Source organism: Saccostrea cucullata, unplaced genomic scaffold, assembly GCF_032062105.1.
Source record: "Saccostrea cucullata isolate Sc308-1 unplaced genomic scaffold, CSIRO_AGI_Scuc_v1 ctg10458, whole genome shotgun sequence".
Taxonomy (NCBI): Eukaryota; Metazoa; Mollusca; class Bivalvia; order Ostreida; family Ostreidae; genus Saccostrea; species Saccostrea cuccullata.
The window spans coordinates 8,179-22,988 of NW_026924903.1; the positions used below are offsets into that span (position 1 = coordinate 8,179).

The 14,810-nt window shown below is 32.6% G+C and overlaps 1 long non-coding RNA gene across 1 annotated transcript; it reads left to right on the forward strand.

The window, feature by feature from the left end:
* Nucleotides 1-12,340: 12,340 nt before the first annotated feature.
* On the forward strand, nt 12,341-14,482 carry LOC134267567 (uncharacterized). Its single transcript, XR_009992179.1, has 3 exons — nt 12,341-12,424; nt 13,964-14,098; nt 14,337-14,482. It is a non-coding gene; the product is annotated as an uncharacterized LOC134267567 (long non-coding RNA).
* The last annotated feature ends 328 nt before the right edge of the window (nt 14,483-14,810 follow it).

The window sequence follows — 14,810 nt, forward strand, 5'->3', positions numbered from 1 at the left end:
GGTTGAGAGCGTACATGTATAAACCGAGGTTCCGTTTCGCAGAGGGTGCTGACACGAAAAAAAAGATCTCTCACTGCTCAAAGGCACCAAGTTTCATGTATAGGTCTGAATTTGTATAAAAAGATATATTGTAATTGTATTCAATTATTCTTGTACATATTACTAGTCTATCTTAAATAATAATGAGGTAGAAAATGATGCTACTATTTTAGAAAAAAAATATGCACATTACAATAATAACATTTTGTTGCCTGCATGGTGCAGTGGTTAAGGCGTCTGCTCTAGAGTCTCGGATTAAGGAGTGAAGCCTAACATCGCGGGTTCGAATCCCACTGTGGGATGTGGAGACCGATCCTTCAGATGAGACTGCCTAAACCGAGTTTCCGTGACGCAGTACATGCTGGCACGAAAAATATCCCTCGCTGCTAAATGGCAGTAAGTGTCGAGTACCAGTACAAATCTTGCAGCTCTCTTTTTGAGTGAAAAATTCTCGAGAGGGACGTTTAACAACAAAACGAACAATCAAAACATTCCCATTCGAGTAGTAATATTATTACAATTTACGTACTCATTAAAACAAAACGATATTATCGCAATTCTTGCAGCACAAACATGATAAAACCGTAAACGAATTAAACTGATCCAGGCACAATCTACGATCAAATATGTTACAAAAACAATTCTGCACGATCGATAAGTTTGTCAAAAGTAATTTGCAGCATAAATATAAAATTGTAAGTTTTTTAAGATATGAGACATGTAGAATTAGTAAAAGAAAATAGATAATATTTATTGTAGATCTGTACTTGTAATTATCATTTGGTTTTCCACTTGACATAAGATTTGTTTGCCAAACGTTTTTCTTTCCTTTTCCTTTGGATGGTTTTTCTGTTCCTAGAATTAAGAATCTTGACGGTCGATATTACGACTGGAATTGCAATATCAACTGAATGATGAAATACAATCTAAATTATGTTTATTACAGATGGCGGCGGTAGAGGATACTATTAGGACAAGAATTAGACGAGCCAGATCACTTCATTGTTGACATAACAAGGATATTTGGCTTTTGGTACTCAATGTTCAATTCAGAATTGAAGCATTTGAATAAAAGCTTGCATTTAAAGTCACCTGTCTCTATTAATTTATTTGTTCACCAGTCTTTAAATCTGTTTGAAAAGTTTACCTTAAAGTTACAAAATAAGGTGGGGGGAGGCGGGGGAGAGCGAAGCAGGTCTACATAAAAATTTAAGAACATGAATCAAAACCCACGTTAAAGACTATTTTAAAAAAAAGTCCAGCCTCACTACTTGCATATAGCAGGCCTGAGATGTCACTGGATATATGTAGATTTTATTAAATGCAATTCAGTATTATAGATGGTACCACCTTGTTTTGAAGAAAATTTAATTGCAGGGAAAAATATTTCCACGAATTATTATATTTTCGTAATATTTGGACGAAAAATTACAGCTAACGCAACTCAGTATATATTTATTAAGGCATGTTTTTCATACAACCAATTGTTAAAACGGCTATTGACAAACAAGCTGATGAAACAGGATTTCAAAAATCTTGTTTAAAGTCGTGTGGCAAGTTCTTTGGTCGATACATGTTCTCTGTCAACAAATACAATTTAGCAATAACTCAGTGCTGGTGGACTTTTTAGCTCACCTAAGCCGAAGGCTCAAGTGAGCTCTTCTGATCAAAATTTGTCCGTTGTCTGTCGTTGTCGTCGTCGTTGTCGTCGTCGTCGTTGTAATTTTTTCACATTTTCATCTTCTTCTCAAGAACCACTGGGCCAATTTCAACCACATTTGCTACAAAGTATCCTTGGGTAAAGGGGATTCAAGTTTGTTCAAATGAAGGGCCACTCCCTTTTCTAAGGGGAGATAATTATGAATTAGAGAAAAATTCATGGCATTGTTCAAAAATCTTCTTCTCAAGAACCACTGGGCCAGGAAAGATGAAACTCATGTGGAATCATCCTCAGGTAGTGTAGATTCAAATTTGTTCAAATCATGACCCCCGGGGCTAGGGTGGGGCCAAATTGGCCGACCAAAATTTTTCATAGGAATATATAGGAAAAATCTTTAAAAATCTTCTTCTCAAGAACCACTGGTCCAGGAAAGATGAAACTCATGTGGAATCATCTTCAGGTAGTGTAGATTCAAGTTTGTTCAAATCATGACCCCCCGGGGCTAGGGTGGGGCCAAAATGGCCGACCAATGTTTTACATAGGGATATATAGGAAAACCTTTTAAAATCTTCTTTTTCAAGTACTTCAAAGCCATGATTAGTGATATTTATATGGAATCATCCTCAGGTAGTGTAGATTTAAGTTTGTTCAAATCATGACCCTCTGGGGGTTATAATTCAAGCCCCCCTCTCAGTAAACTGTTCTGATTTGATTTGTGTTTTTTCCTACCTGATGTGCTCAGGTGAGCGCTGTGGCCCCTGGGCCTCTTGTTTTTCATATTAATTGTTAAGCAATTATTATGCCCCCGTAAACGAAGTTTCGGGGAGTATATAGTTTTTATCGTGTCCGTCCGTCTGTCTGTTTGTCTGATTGTCCGCAAAAACTTTAACCATGCACATAACCTTTGATTAAGTAGAGCTATGACTTTCATATTTTATATGTGCATTTCTTGTGGCAAGACCTTTCTTTGGGTACCACCAAATTTGACTTTTTGACCTTGACCTTGGATTTTGACCCACTTTTACAAAAAAATCGAAACTTTTACTCTGTCCATATCTTTTGAACAGTAGATACCTGGACTTTAATATTTCATTTACATATTCCTTGTGAAAGATATTAGGTTGGATACCAACAACTTTGATCTTTTCATCTTGACCTTGGAGATTTTCGTACTTATGAACAAACTTTAACCGTTACCATAACTTTTGAACAATAAGGGCTAATGCTTTTAAACTTTATATATTTAATTCTTGTAGGAAGGTCCTTCTTTGGATACCAAGAACTTTGATCCTTTGACCTTGACCTTGGATTTTGACCAATTTTTAAAAGGAAACCTTGACCATAACTTTAAAGAGTTAGCCCTAGTGCTTTTATACTTTACATATTTAATATTTGTCACAAGACCTTTAATTTGATATCAAGAACTTTGACCTACTTTTTAAAATTTTTAACCATGACCATAACTTTTGAAGGGTTATGGACAGGGCTTCCATACTTCACATATGTGTTTTTCGTGGCAAACCCTTTCATTGAATACCAATTTCCTTGACCTTTTGGTCTTGACCTAGGAGATTTTCGTTCTAATAAAAACACTAACCTTGGCCATATTTTTTTTATTTTTTGAACGCTAAGGGCTTGTGCTCTCATACTTCACATACATGTATGTAATCCTTGGGAGAAGACCCTTTAACCCAAGTACTTTGACTCTTTGACCTTAACCTTGGAGTTTGACTTACTTTAAAAAAAAAACAAACCTTGACCATAACCTTTGGAGGGTAAGGGCTAGTGCTTTCATACTTATTATGGTTTAAAAACTTTAACCTTGGCCTACTTTCATATATCCCAATTGTATTTCCTGTGAGAATACCTTACTTTGTTTACCAATTTTATTGAATTTGTATTAAAGAAAAGTTTAACCTTCGCTATATTGCCATACAGAGGCATTAGTGTTTCACAAACATATCATGTTTTCAAATTGGATTTTCTTTGGATTACCCATTTTTGGATTGCCTGGATGGGAGAGCGGTCTTGTGCGCTGTTCCTTATCGAAAGGAGACAGATTTCGTAGGTCCCTTAACAAAAAAGTACAGTAAACTATAATTTACTATGGTTTAAAGTTAAACTATAATTAATCAAAGTATTTTTTACTGTAAATTTCAGAGTGTTATATCTTATATTTAATCAATCCACTTTCTTACATAAAAAGGGAGTTAAACTTGTATGTATGCATGTTATATTATACTGAAAGGAAAAAGTAACGCATAATAGCATAATAGCGAAAAGTATTTAACTATGTGGCCGAAAACTATGAAAATTGGTCAGATGTGTATTTTTGTTACTGTGCACTAAAATCGCTGGTCAAAATTACTCAACCATGAAATGTATGGTGTCACGTAGGGGAAGTGATAAAAGGCCAAATACACGTGCATGTTGATGATGACAATTTTGTGATCACATTTTGTAGTGCATTAGAGTTATAGACATCGTTTTCCGATATTTGCATTCATTACTAATTTCTTGCAATCATGGTATGGCTGACGGAAGTTACATTGGGTCTAGTAATTGACTTGCATAAGTGAATAAAAAGGCAACAACATGTTGCTGTGCAGTTTGTTTTTAACTTTTCAACCAAAAATGTTTTTTCGGTTGTCAGAGAGTAACTTAAGGTCAAGATCTAGTAAATGAAAGGTGCCTACAGATTTATCAAACTTGAGAAATAAATTCCTTTATTGATGCTTTACAACTTTAGCTTGGTCAAATAAGGTGTTTCGGGGCATAATTTGTAGGTAAACAAGATGAAAAACTGTATTTTAAACTGTCATTTTCAATGAAAAATTAAGAAAACCAGTCATGAATATGGGAGTTATTTTCGTATTCGGCAAATGAAATGTATCCAGATTGCCTACAGTCTCTCAGAAAACGGTAATTAATCGGTTATTGTCAAATCATTATCACTGAAACCGATACTTTTACAGCAGGCAATCCTACTCATACTTTCACCCTAATACTGACAGAATCTCTCTGCTCTAATTTGGTACGCAAGCTTGGCAACTTTACGTCGATTTTACTCGCACAACGTACGTACGCGCCGTATGCGTATTGCTTTTAACATGTTCACGTTGTGAAAATGTAGCCAGTGTTTGTCGATACTTCCTTACAAACATTCACGTGTACCAAATCAGCTAGATTCTGTAAATTATATCCTAAATCGAAAATTCGTGGGATTCATTGGGCGGGGGGATTTGTTGGCTTTGGAATAATACAGCTACTCTCAATCATTAAGACTATACCGTCGGAAGGCTTGGATGATAATCCTTGAGAAAGATAAATGCTCTGGTGAACTCAATGCATAAGAAAGTCAAGGCTGTTACTGATGCGCAAGGGAGATGATGATAATTTTAATTTTAATTTTGGGGGGTATCGACATATCAGTTTCAATAACTCAGGAATTATCAGTCAAACTCACACAAGATTTCGGTTACTTGTTGTTTAAAGTTGAATTAAAATGTTTGATAACAATACTGGAAAACATATTGAAAATAAAAGTTTTAATTTTATTCAAAAGTTTATTATGCGTTTCTTTTTCCTTTCAGTATATTTTAAAAGGTACATCATTGGTATAAATGTAATTAAATATAAATTCTTAACACTTTAAAAAAAACGTTCCAGAATACAGTTTCAAAGTAAGTCATAGTATTTACTAAAATTAATATACTTAAGATTTGTCAGAGGAATCGAGTTCAACTCTGGGTTGGGGCAGAAGTTGATATACTTATAAAAGTGAATTTCTTTGTGCTTAATACTCCTTCACTAAGGGCAGATATATTAATTTAATTGATGTAAAATCTGCGTTATATATTATTTTATAAAGGAGATATCGAATTTCCCTGAGCAAATACACTGTTTATTGGCATGAAATAAAATTGGAAGTGACCTTACAAAACTTAAAATGATATCAATTGCATTTTACACTGTGTGTTATCGGACAATTGAGTTTACCTGTGTAATAGAATAACTAAAAAAAATAGGTGTAATATGATATAAAACATTTAGATCTATAATAAATGATTACAGAAATCACAAAAATGATTAACAAATTGTCTTACAGAATTATAAAAATATAGGAAAAATTTTGCCGATTCGATATTACGAGGGTTGATCCAAAAGTAATGTCACAACTTCGATAAAATCGCTGCTAGTTGACGTAAAACAATAAAATCATAAATGATGGAAGCAGCATTTACTTCAAATCATTCCTGAAAATTTCTATTCAATATGATTTATACTTTTCAAAATATCATCGAGTTATACACAACGTGCGATTATGTGGTCGCGTCACCTAAATAACGTCATATGACGGATATGTTTCCTCATACATTCAAACGTTTCCCTTTTCGTTTTACTAAAAAAAATACTTGAGATTCTTGAACACGTTCACTAATTTGACTTTCTTTTAAAATTCTTGGTACCCATCGTACACTCACTATTTTCATAATTAAGTCCCCTAGCTGTCAAAATTCTTTGAACAGTAGCATAAGGCAAACTTAAAATTTCACATGTCTCTCGAACCATCTGGATTTTTTGACAATGTCGGACACCATTGAATGTTTCCGTCCGACCTGCCATCTTTCGGTCTTCTTGTCCTCTGCTGATCAGTCAATGATCCATTACTCTTCCAAAACTACTGAAACCATCTAAAAAGAAGTATCTTATTTACATTATTTTCCTCTGTGAGTCTTATTAATCAAAGTAACTGTCTTAATTGACAATTTCTCCATTTTGAAGGAAAAAATGCATTACAGCTCGTCGCGGCGTTTTTTTCTTCCATTTCCACAATTCCTTTGTTCAATACATAAGAGTAAAATAACAGTGTTCATGATCAAAATTATAAATGGCGTCATTTAATCTTCTACTATGAAACGCCATCACTCCTTATAGCATAAAACTATGCATTTGTTATCATTACGTGATGTGAATATATTTTTACATTATGACATTTTTTTTATGAGGTGATGTAAAAATATCTTAACATCATGTCAATGCTGCATTACATGAAGTAAATATATTTTACCGTTATGTTAACACTTTATAACTTGAAGTCAGAAGTTCATTATGTAAAGTGAAAATATATTTACATTGGGTTAAAACTTTAATATTTACATTTCCAAATAATTTTCCTTAGATTCTTTGCAAAAAGGAAGACTGTTTATTTTCTCACGAACTACCATTGATGAGCATAAATATCTCCATTGTTACGTCATAAAACTGCACTTGACGTCAAAACTATGGTGCCAACTATTTGCATTAAAAAGGACAGTTGAACGGCATAAATTTTGTGGCAAATCATCTGAAAAAAAATGTAAATATAAGAAATGAATTTAATTTTTGAATATTCATGAAGTATATGAACTACAAAGCTTCACACCGGCATATAGCGCATAAGCACTTCATGAAGTACTGTAAATGTACAAGGGCTGTTCAATAAATAATGTCCTCGGTGCTCAGAAAGAGGCATAAGACGCTTTTCAATGATTTAGTCTTCATGATTTTACTTATCAATCTCTTTTAATTAAAACACATGTCCGTAACATTTTTTATCCAATTTCTGATTGTTTTTAGAACTCATTTTTGGATATGACCCTTAGTATACTGGAAAATGGCAGATCCAATGATTTCCTGGACTTGTTTCTTCCTTCTGAAAGGTGTTTTTTTCAAGTTTGGAAATAGAAACAAGTCAAAAGGTCAAAGATCTGGCGAATATTGTTAATGTGAAAAAAAAAAACATTAACTATCTGTTTATCTCGAAAACCCCTTTACTCTTCAGGGCATGCGGGTTTGGACGCTGTCATGAACAAAATTCAGTGTAGTGGATTCCTGATTCTGGGTCTTTCCTCTAATAAACCTTTCGATTTTTCTTGCAAAAAAATTGCTTCTAGACTCCTCCAGATGATAAACTGTCTCCCCATATACGAATTTGAACAACAATACCACTAATATTTAAGAAAATTGCATATAAATCTGTCTTTGTGCTCTTGCATACCTTTGCTCTTGTCAGACCTTCGCCGTTTTTATCAAGTACATCTTATGGTAAATTTTGTTTTGAGGGTTTTCAGCAATAGATTCATGTTTCAATATCCGTTAGAATATCAAACAAACGTGGATAACCACAATTACTGATATTTTAAAATAATTGTTAAGACTTTCGTACATGCTGTCGTTTTCAATCATTTTTCAAAATATAGGTAGTCCGAAAAATCTAACGTTTCCTGGCTTGTTTACGATTTTGATATTTTACATGCTAGGGAAACGTCTGAACCGGCGCCATTACGAAAACTGGGAAATCGCCGCCTCCAACTGGAGGCGGCATTCTCGAGATCATTTTAGATACTTGCAAACCGAATTAAATTTCAAAGTCACAAGTTATGAATAGTACAATACATTGAGTACTTACCAATATCGTTTCTATGGTTCAATTATAAAGTATACAATCAGATGAAAACATTTGATCAGATTGATGAGATTTGTTAACATTTCGTGCATTTAAATATTGTGCAGGTTCTGTAACGAAATATGGAGTGATATTTTCTTTTCATTAATATGGGTGAGTACTACAGGCATTGTGCTCCCGATAAATTCTGATTTTGGCATTTAGTTCGGTTCACAAGTATTTAAAATCAACTCCGGTTGAAGTGGGCGAAATTTCCAGTTTTCGTAATGGCACCGGTTCTGACGTTTTCCTGGCATGTAAAATACCAAAATCGTAAAAAAAAAGCCTGGAAAACGTCAGATATTTCGGACTAAAATATAGGGTGCCTTTGAGTACTAAACTTTTTTACCGTCAAACGTTTCTTAAAAACAGTGTAAACTACTCCCGATATGAGGTTTATCAAATTTGCATCTTAAATCCAATCATACATTTGTATCTTAAAGTCAATCATACATCATCAAATATTATTTGTTGAAATTTGGAGAACAGTACATAAGTTGTTATAATTTTTGTTGGCAAGGACGGTACCCATTTTTGATGCCCATTATATAATTTTTTATCATTGAAATCCACCTGCTCATTTGTCTATAAAACAGGTATTGGTTGATGTAAATGTCAGATATTTCAGTGAATATTTCTTTGGGATTTTTAATAAGTTTTACAGCAGCTTTATTGAAGCTTTTATTTTCACTCTAGTTTACTGATTCTTTACCATTCATTTATAATGCAGTGTCTCGAATAGCCCTTGTTTCCCAGCTTCTCACGATGAAACTTTGTGATGAAAAGTGGTCACATAAACTTATAAATTCATGAAAGATTCAATAATGAGAGAAAGTCAAGTTTAATATCATATGATATCTGCATTGTATGTCATATAGTTCAGGACATTATTTATTGAACAGCCCTCGTACCATATTTAGCGTGTACCATATTTGGCTGAAATTGATTTTCAACGAGTTAGCGTAGTTTTGATTCAGCGAATTTCTTAATGTTCTTATTCATGTTTGTATGTGCAAGATATTTAGCGTTGTATTTGAATTAGCTGAAGTTGCTTTCCGACAAAAACGCTAAAAAGAATACACAGCCAAATGTAATACGTTTACAGTATGCTGGCGTGAAACGTCGTAGTTCATAACCTCATGAATCTTCAAATATCAAATTCATTTTTTAATTAAGAAATAAATTTTTCTTTACGTCATTTCATTTCTTTAAAATACGTGAGGTCAAATTTTCACTACGTCAAGTAAATTTTGTTTTACATGTGTTCTATAACTAAACTTATCATTATGTGAAGTCAAAAGTCCATTCCTTTTTGGGAGTGAATATATTTCCATTATATCAAGGCTTTATCATGTGATATGAATGCATCTTTATTTTACACCGTGAGCATCATGATGTGAGATTAATACATCTTAACTTTATGTCAGTGCTTTATTAAATGGTGAAAAAAGTTTATAACATAATGTGAACATATCTTTGTATTACTGAGTACATCGACACTTTATTACATCTATATGTCAAAACTCCATTTCCGTGATGTGGATATATATTTACGTTATGTCAACTCTTTCTTATATGATTTAAAAATTTCTTAACATTGTGTTAACTCTTTATCATGTTGATTCCAGAAATTCATTACGTGATGTAAAAATATATGAACATTATTTCAAATCTGTATATCTAGTATATAATGAATGTTGAAGACCGTGTTTTCACGACTGGGAGGGGGGTCCTGATTGATTAGGACGAATAATGGGCATACAATATCAGCCCCCATCTTTTTCCAGTCTTAACTTTACTAAAGAAAATGTAATGTTCATTGAAAGTCCAGTCAACCCCCCCCCCCACACACACACTTTTTCTTGAAGTTTAGTCCACTAAGGGTAATGTAGTATATTTGAAAAGAAATAGGATTGATCGAAGTCGCCCCCCCCCCCCCCCCCCCCAATAAAAATAGGATTTTTGAGTTTGGACAATTTTTTTTTTGCTTGTCAATTTTTTTTTCTTGAAAAGAATTTTTTTCTGGCTGCCCCCCCCCCTTTCAAAAAAGTTTATACGTTACTGAAATTAGTCAAATTTTTTCCAACCATTCCAAGGCCAGAATTTTATTTTAAAAATCTACCAACCCCTCATTTAAATCAATTGACCATGCCTTTGGCTTAGGAAGCATGGAAATCGGAATCTGGAACATGATATGGTTGGAGACCAAGCTAGGGGTGAAAGCGAAGAAGCTCTCGGGCTTCAGGAGTTTTTTAGAAAAAAAAGTTTTCAACTTATTTCAGCTAACCTAATGTGAAACTAATGCAATGTACTAGACAGTAAAACCAATGTATTAATTTCATGTATATTTTGGTCACTAAAGATGGGACGGGGGGATTTCTAACCCCCTCCTCCCTTCAACCTACCAGTGCATGTGTGATGTACGATGTGTTTATACTTTTTGAAAAAATAGGGGGGTTAAAGACTAATAAAAATCTTAGGACAATGTTTTTAGAAAGATCAGGAGTTTCAAACTTTTATGAAAAAAAGTATCAAAATAAAATAAAATTGCTGCATGACACATAAAATTTGATTTACGATAATTATCAGATTAAACGCCATTACATTTCGACATTAAAAAACAATCGTCAATAAAGATTACACAGGAACATACTATAATCCTACATTTATAAGTTTGAACTTGATATTCAATTAAGGAATAATAAGGTCTTGTACATATAATTTAATATTAGGTGTGTTTTATTAAGATTATTTGCATGTGTAACTTGCATGTAATATTGGAAAGCACAAAATGAACATAAGGCATAACCCATTGAAGGAATATAATCTGTCTTATGATCGCTTAGCATAAATCATATTATGGTAATACTTTATCGAATAAATATTTTTTTGATTCACTCCACAGAATAAAGAGTTGAAATAGTCTAAGATATGCTGACAAGAGGCTTAGGATATTTGACACAATGTAGAATTACAATGGCATAACATAATAACGATTTGCCAAAAAGTAAGGGCAGAGATTCACATTATGAAATTGATTCATGTCGTCATGTAGCATATTGATAACATAATGTAGTAAAAAGATTGACCGCATGTGACAATTTTTTCACATCATGTAATGAAATTCTGACATTGCACTACAGCGACTTGATATGAATTAAGATAAATTCCCATCATATCATGAACTACTTAAACTGAATAGAAGAGAGTGCACTTAATGTAATACTGAGTACTATGTTGAAATTATATAAATATATTTTACATCACGTAAAAAAATCTTTTTACTAAATACCATAAAGAGCTGATATAATGCAATGGATGGTTGACACAAAATAATATTGAAGTTGTGAGTAACTGTCGTAAAATACGCAAAGTTAACGCAATGTAATAGCAGTGTGTGTAAATTTGATAAAGAGTCAACATAATGCAAAGGAAAGTTGACACAATGCAACAGTTGTATGAGTAAATGTCACAAAGTGTTGACATAAGGTAATGGAAGGTTGACGCAATGAAGGCAGTGACGGCGTTCCATATTCAACCAAAGACTAGAAAATGACGTTAGTATTGTCTTTAAAAAGGTCGATTTTGGCCGATTAGGTCCTTTTATTTCCATACTTTTTAATGTTATGGTCTTTTTAATTGTAAGAAAAATACACTTTAAAACGTGACGTCTAGCTGTGACGCGACGACATCCCCTTTGTTATAGGTTTTAAACATTTATAAAATAAAATAAATTTAACATTATTAAATGAAAATTTCAGTGTTAATTGGATTTATATACATGTATGTGCATCATTTGGTTTATTATATTTGATAATATGACGCCAAATATGAAAGATATGGACACTCTGACATAACTTTTGGATCAGCCCTCATGCAATGGTCAAAATGTTTTTTTCATATTTTTATAAAGCTAAACTATTTACAGCAAATATTAAATTAATTGATCAGGAGGCTATTATTATTCCTTAATAAGGTGAAAATATAAATGAAAATATTCATGAAGACAATTATCATCTGGCTTTCCAAACGATTTATATGATTTTTTTAATATATTTTTTCTTAGAAAATTATTCAGCAAGGAAACTGTTTTAAGACGCACTGATTGGTTGATGCAGATACTCTGACAGTATATAAAGCCTCATTCTCGACCATCTAGTCATCTGCAGTGTCCTAAATCAACATGGGAAAACTCTTGGTTATATTGACCGTTCTCTGCCTGGTGGCCATGACGACTGGTAAGTATACTATTAATTTTAATTCTTAAAATAAAACTAGACTCTTGTTGACATGGAAACAAAAATATTTTTTTGTTCTAGTAGGTTTCAATGGTACAGTATTCTAATATAATATATAAATATAAATACGAGGGGTTATCAAAAAGTTCGTGGACTGAGGCTATAAAATTAGTACTATGTAGTCTGTGCTTTCAAAATTTATATGTAATATAAAACAACAAAAAATAAAGAAATGTTGAAATTTTTAGCCTGATACGTTCATTATTTGCCAAATTATTATAATATGAAAACGACATTATATGATCACCCGGCGCTGTCGTCGTTTATTTTCATGACGTCCGAGAACGTCATTGTTTTTTCAATATCCGCTTCTTATACCTCATACACTTTTTGATGAGATTCCCTCCCCCCTTTTGACGTCATTTTCAATGCCTCATTTGTTTGGGCATTCCGTGAAAATTTACGATAAAAATTTCATAGAACTTCCAGAATGAAGTGAAATTTTCATATTTTATGGAACAATTGTGTCCCGACACATACCTGAATTAACGGGATTTTTGGATGTCAAATGATCATTTCAAAAGAGTTTTTCTCAGTTACACATGGGTCGCAAAAACGTCGTGTTCGAGGTTGCGCCGCCTGGACATACCATTGCTTACAAAAACATTACTAATTTATTAAAAAATAAAATTTATGATTTATGGTTTATTCTTTAGATAGAAAAGATGATGCTAACTAGATATTTTAAAATTCATTGATGTGCCTAAAGCAGTTTTAATTTTATGACGCTAGTCCACGAACTTTTTGATAACCCCTCGTAAAATATAGTGTTAAAAATAAATAGTGAATCCAATAAAATTTGATGTATATTGTTTTATTGGGATTCGCTGGAGAACCCAAAAATGTTCGAATCTGTATTAACACCTTGATTTATATATACAAGTGGTCAGTATGGAAAACAAGAAACAGCATCAGGTATGAAAATAAAAATATTACTACTTCAGTATTCTTGAAAGAATTTAAGAAAGAAATGAAATTAACCTTTCAACTCTTAAGAAATGATAAGAGCAACTTCAGTAGATATTTGAAATAAACATTATATATGCTAACAGACTTTGATTGACTGTTACCTGTTTTCCTCACTACAAGATTTGAATAAAAATATATATGATGGATTTTTTTCTTTGAACTTAATAAGCAATTTCTTTTTTCTAAGAAAAATTGTGAAAATCTATCTAAACTCCTATGAGTAATCATGCTCACAAAATTAGGGAGAAGAGATAATACTAATGAAAAAATATTCATGAACATAATTTAAGATAAATAAAATCATTCGTCTTCCGTTCTGAAGGGTAGACCCACTAAGCCATTTTTGGTGTTTTATGACTAGTTTTAATATTAACAATAATAAATATTTGATTTAATTCATAGATAAATAAAGAAATAAAGCGCTCATGATCATTACATAGGTGAAATCTACAAACTTCAGTAATTGTATAAAAGAGTTTAAATTAATTCTACAAACTTTTTAAAATTTAGCCCTCAGCCCTTTTATTGGATACGAAAAATGCGATTTTCAACGCAGATGCTATTACAACTCCCAGTGTTACGGCGGAGAATATTGCAAAATTATTGCCCGTTTCCCACATCCGATCGCCTTCTGCTGTTTAGGATGTGAGTATCTGTCCATGTCTCGTATGTAAAAATAACATGAAATATATATGATGCATTTTATTATATTCTTCAAATTGACTATCTTTACTTTTACTTTTTTAGTTTGTCAAACCTTTTTCAAATTCCCTTTGATCGCCTTTTCTGTTCACATAAATTAAGAGTTTTGACAATCAAAATCTTGAGTGGAATAGCAATATCAACTGAATTATGAAATACAATCTAATTTATTTTATTACAGATCGCCGCGCTAGAGGATACTATTAAAACAAGAAATACGCGAGCCAGATCACTTCATTGTTGACTAAACAAGGATATTTGACTTTTGATACTCAATGTTCAATTTATAATTGAAGCATTTGAATAAAACCTTTCATTTAAAGTCAACTGTCTCTATCAATTTTTATGTATACTTTACGAATATTGACTTTCAGATCGACAAGTTGAAATTATTAACAATGTCAAATTAAGTTACAGAAGGAAACATAAGTAAATGGAGACTTATTCAGTCCTTGATATGGTCTAACAATTTAATTTTTACCAAAAATGAACTCAACAAATATACAAGAAAGACACAAGGGGCCTAAATACTGGCATGATGCGAGGAATTGGTAATCATGCATTTTGACAATGTTCAATGTCCTATTTCTAAGAAAGTTTATAACTGATATTCATATATGGGAACTTTTCAGCGAACTTTACTAAAATCCCCTTA